Raw genomic sequence first — 6000 nt, forward strand, 5'->3', positions numbered from 1 at the left:
GGCTGTGGGCACGGCACATGGAGGGAAGGAATGGGGAGCTCCTCACAGGGAAGGCAGGAAGGAGGAACAAAGTCTGGGTGGGCAAAACCAGCTGCGATCTCCTGCACACCCGGTGCCCTCCATGGCCAAGCCCCAGCGTCTCTGTGGTTGAACACCTCTCCTTCCTACCCTACTACCTCCCACATCTGTCTGTTTATGATTTCACCCTGTTTATCCAACTCTGAGTCCTCTCTGTCTCCTACCTGATGGTTTGGGGTTGGTATCCCTGTACCCCACTGTGTGCTGCTTGCAGTCGGCTCAGCCATAGCGACATGGGAGGAGGGCCTGGCACACACTTTATTTCTCTTCTTGTGTTTGTGCCTATTGATCATTGCCATTTCTATTCTTTTTTAAAAAAATATTTATTTATTTTTGAGAGAGAGAGAGAGCATGAGCAGGGGAGGGGCAGAGAGAGAGAGAGGGGAAAGCACAGAATCTGAAGCAGGCTCCAGGCTTTGAGCCGTCAGCACAGAGCCCAATGCCAGGCTCAAACTCAAGGAGCTGAGATCATGACCTGAGTGGAAGTCAGATGCTTAACCTAATGAGCCACCCAGGCGCCCCCATTTTTATTCTATAATCATTAACTTTGGATGGACATTTTCACTCATGTCATCTCCTCTAATCTCAAAACTCCTATAGGGTAGGGCAGAGCAGATACGATTTTCACCATCCTGTAGGCGAGCAAACTGGGGTCTAGACAGACTGGCTGGCTCAGTCACAAAGTAATTAAGAAGCAGGCTACTATAGTTACATCTAGGACTTCCAATTTTGTGAGTCTTCATTGCTTGCCGCTTCTCCAACTGTTAAGGTTTCCAGCTTGCCCTTCATCTCCGCAGAAAGAGCATCTGTGATTAATTTAATGAACACCCTCTTCTTTTTGAGAAAGGAAAGAGAATGAGCAAGAAGATAAAATGGCAAAGGACAGGAGACCGTTGACTCTGATGAACATTTCTGCTCGTGAAATGAGAATGATGTGTGTGCGTCCCAGGGCAGCCAGTGTTTTCTTCCACATGGCATTCATTTTTTTTTTAATCTCTTGAAAAATAACAGTCACAATTCACTCAGTAAATAAATAAGGTCCAGCTCTCGTTTTGGCTGTTCTTCGGCTGACACCCATGGCTACATCATATTTCCTTCAGCCTTCGTAGGAAAGTCCCCTTGCCATTTAGACCTCTGTCAACACCCATTGTAAACTAAGCACAAATGACAAATAGGTTGCTATTATCGGTCTTGTCAAACCTCAGTCCGCATCGAGTAGGCTCACATGTGCTGATTTTCCAAAACTAGTTTAGCAGATACCACAGGTGTCTGGGAGGCCAGTGGCCTGGCTGGAATGGGTGTTTCACGATCCTTAATGCTACCCGGAGATTATCCTGAACATTCCTCTAGTGCTGAAGTCCTAGGGGAAGTGACCACCTCTGGGCTCCCTCTTAAATTAAGTTACTTGGGGGAAACATCAGTGAATTCTTTCATTCATTCAAAAGATATTTCTTAAGGGTGAGCCAGGTGCTGTTCTGGGAACCAGAGCAAACAATGTACATTTCCTGCTCTCATTTAGTAATCAAGTGCCCACATAGGTACACCTATGTGTGGGAGTGAGTGTGTGTGTGGATATGGATGTAGAAAGGTCTACAGTGTCTTAAGGTAGGAGTCCCAGGCTCACACGCTTTTGTAATCCAGGAGCTGAGATACATGGGTAAGGCCCAGGGTGTGTGATCAGCATAGCAAAGTACCTCAACATTTAGTGGCTTAAAACAACAGCATTTAATAGTAGCATCTGGGTTGGGCTCAGCTGGTCAGTTTCCCCTCTGGTGTCACCTGGGCTCATTTATGTGGCTGCACCAGGTTGGCTGCTCAGGTGGGGCTAGGTGGTCTAGAATGGCCTCCCCGTCCGGGTAATCCCGGCTTCCTAGGCAGAATGCTTCGGTCCTCCTCCTCAGGACCTTCCCAGCAGGCTAGCCTGCTTTGTGCATAGGGTGGCCTCCAGGTCCTCAGCAGCCAGAGAAGATAAGCTTCCCTGTGCAATCACTGTTCGAGCTTCTGCTTGTGTTTACATTTGCTGGGTCAACAGGCAAGCCCAGAGTCCTGGGGCTGTGGAAGATAAGGATGACAGGGCGTGGGTGCCAAGAGGCATGAACACCCCGGGGCCATTACTGGAGAGATCTACTGAGGTGTTACACAACAGGAAGGGATAGGCAAGACAACCACCTTGACACACGCCTCTCTAACAGGGAGCAGCTACTTTCTGGGCTCGGTGAAAGCTCTACTTTCTCTGAGGGCATGTAGGCCCTGGGGTAGCCAGATTTCTAGACTTGTATTTTACTTTTCTAGCTTTGTTGGCCAATAATTGACATTGTGGGAGTTTAAGGTGTCCCACATAATTGTTTAATATCTGTAGATACTGCAAAATGATTCCCTGAAGTTTGTTAACACATCCATTTCCTCATGTATTCACATTTATTATTGTTTTTTGTGGTGAAAAAATTTAAGATTTATTCTCTTAGCACCTTTCAAATATATAATACAATATTGTTAAGTATAGTCACCATGCTGAATATCAGAGCCCCAGAATTTATTCACCTTATAACTGGATGTTTATATCCTTTGACAAACATCTTCCTTTTATCCCCACCCCCCTATTCCCTACCTCCTGGAAACCATCATTCTACAACCTGTTTCTTTGAGTTCGGCTGTTTTTTGTTTTTGTTTTGTTTTGTTTTACCCTCAGAGTTTACATATGGGTGAGATCTCACAGTATTTGTCCTTCTCTGACTTATTTCACTTAACAGCATGCCCTCAAGATCCATCCATGTTGTCTCAAAGGGCAGGATTTGCTTCTTAGACCTTCTAAATTTTAACGAGAAGCTAGAAATCCAGGGTTGTGTATAAATTCTTCTATTTAAAATATTGTCAGTTAATGGTCAGTTAAAGGTTTACAATCTGTTGTGGCCAAACCACAATCCCCTACAATCCTTTACAATCCTCTGTGGGCTGAATTTGACTCATCGGCCTCCAGTCTGTGACCTCTGTCAGCAGGAGTGGGGACACCATGGTGCAGGTTGCACTGGTTCTCAAACATTTGGAGTTTTCAAATAGTAAAAGAAAAACTGCAAAGCGTTCCGACAGGATGATCAGTTTTTATTTTTGTCAACTAAGGATTTTTTTTTAAAAAAGCTACTGTCATCTGTAATTCTCTAAAAGAGTTAAACACCCCGAACTAGTTGACATGAACTCAGAATAAATGCAGTTTTTCAGTTGTGATGGAATCTTATACCAACAGGTTCCTTTACTTCTTCAATTCTAACATGTATCTTTATCATACATGAACAATTTTGAAATAACCATATATTTTAATTTCCTTAATCAACATGCACATTTACTGTAATACTGTTTTCCTCCCCTGATATATTATTAAACAATCATTTGTTTTATAAAAGATAGTACAGGATTCAGAAACATACAATATCACCCTTATGTTCCTCATTTTGTCATGAATTGGAAAAGCTGTGTTAGGGGTGTGGTCTGGTGCCGGAGACTTCTGGTATGCACCAAGAGCGCTGGCTAAGGGAACAGAATGATCCCAGTTTTAATCCCAGTTTCGCTGTTAGGGACTTGGGCAATTTTCTTAACCTCTTTGAGCCTCAGTCTCCTCACCTGTAAAATGGAAATAACAATAATAATAGTATGTACTTATGGATTAGGATCATATAAACTGCCTTGCAATACCAGGTACATGATAAACATGGCAGCTATCGTTCACACTTTCTGTTCCAGGAGTCCAACTAGTTGATATATTTATTTCCCTGTAATGAGGGTTGTTGTGTACAATCCCAAATTCCAGGGGCCAGTACTAGCTGGGTCACTTCGTGGCAGCAAATTCACCTGGAAGCCAAGTGTGCTTCTGCAGCAGGGGTCACACACACATGGCACCTGGGACCTTCCTGCCACCGTCTTTGCCTCTGCAGACAAGGCTGAGCGACATGCCCCTGTTTTCTGCCAGGACGCACTAACTTTGAGGGTCTTTCTCAAGCACCATTTCCACAGACTGAAGTTCTGCTAGCGGTGAGGCTTATTTGCTGTTCCTCTTTCAGATATGTCAGGCTAGGATCCGCCTTGCTTTAAAAGTTTATTTATCACGAGCTGCTGAAATTCCCTTTCTCTGCCTTTGAGGCACGTCTTCATGCCCATAGCGATCCAAACTCTGCATTGAACGTGACTGCCCCCCACTCTTTGCTTCTTCTTTATTTTTGGAGCTCTGGAGGAGTAAGCAGCATGAGGGTGGCACCAAGCCCAGGCACAGTCAGGGCACACCTCACTGTACAGCTCTTGACACAGCTAGGTATTGAAGGGGCCACCAATTTTCTTTCTGTTCACGACCTCCTTACCTGGTCCTGCCCTGTTCCAGCAGGTAACATGAACAGGAGTGCTAGCCTTGCCGTGCTCGTCTCGAACCCTGGCATTCCAGGTCCTCACTTGAGAATTGTTCTGTCTTCTCTGGATTCCTAACTGTGTCATGAGGATCTTAACCTGATTGGGATCTTTCATGTTCCTGATTTCACCTCCTCTATTCCCCATAGAGAGGAAGCAGAAGAGTAGAGCCAACCTCGACTTTAGGGTTAAACAGACTTGGGCTCAGTTGCTGCTTACTAGCTTTGTGACATAGAGGAAGTTAACTCGCGTTCCTGGACTTCATTTCACTCATCTGTAAAATGGGTCTGACAATGCCTGTCACATAGCATTTTCATGAGGATTAAATATGATGTTATTTTTTTCCCTGTTTTAAGTGAATTTATTAAATTTATTTAGACATACCATAGGTCAAATAATGCTTTCTGTAGATAACAGTTATGAACTTTAAAGCTTGACATAAAATTAGTAGCCCTCAAGCATTAGTCACATTCCTCAAGCATTAACAACAGCATGATAAAATAATTCACCTGTGTAGTATAGAATTCTAGAACTAGCTGAATGTCATATTATGGAAAGAGCCTAGCATGGTGTGTGGTGCAGAGCAGGCATTTAATGAGCCCAACAAGTATCTATTCCACTTTTGCTACCCTCCAGGTGGAGTTTTAGTGATGGGGATAAGGCAGGGAACAAAGCACACAACTTCCTGCTCACATCAAATGTATTTTCTACAGCGAGTATTTGTAAGTGTGTAGTGCTCACGGTCTAGACAATAGACAGGTAAACAAAGAATCGAATCTGTCAGATATTAAAGTATTCTGAAGAGAATATAGTGGGGGAGGTGAGAGAAAGGGATTGAGATGATAGTGGGGGGCTCTCCGGGAAGGATGCTTAGCAAAGACCTCACAGAGGAGGAGATGGTTGGGCCAAGACCTAGTTGACAAGATGGAGCCACACGTGCAAGGATGTGAAAGAGGCACTTCCTGAGCAAGGGATTCAGCAAATGCAAAGTCCTCATGAACAAGTGTGAGCTCGAGGGGTCGGGGGGAGTGTGGCGAGAGGCCAGTGTGGCTGCAGTGAGGGGGAGGCAGAGGAGACAAGGTGGGGAGGCAGGCGGTGCTTTGTAGGCCAGGGTAAGGTGTTAAGAATTTATCTGAAGCAGTATTATTTCTCTTTCTACCCCTCCTTCCAAATCCAACCTCAGCTTGAGGGGTCTCAGCTCTGGACCAAATCCTGATTCCAGTTCCCAGTGTCTCTGTGGGAAGGACCTCAAGTTCTTTCCCGGATACAGCCCACATACCATTTATTCCCAACTGTTGAGACTCATCTACCTCGCTTGAACTTGTCCTGATCACCACCTTGTGTCTTGTACTTCAGCTTCGGGCTTCCAGGTTTGCATGTAGGTTTTGCATATTCATGATATCTTCTGGACTCTTACATACTTCATCTCTCCAGCTAAATATAAGGTCCTTCAAACAGTAATGCCCCTCCTTTTATTTCTTTGGTAACCCTCCATTGCCTACTTTCATGTTTAGTTGCTGAGTGAATAAAAGC

Source organism: Crocuta crocuta, unplaced genomic scaffold, assembly GCF_008692635.1.
Source record: "Crocuta crocuta isolate KB4526 unplaced genomic scaffold, BGI_CrCroc_1.0 scaffold282, whole genome shotgun sequence".
Lineage (NCBI taxonomy): Eukaryota > Metazoa > Chordata > Mammalia > Carnivora > Hyaenidae > Crocuta > Crocuta crocuta.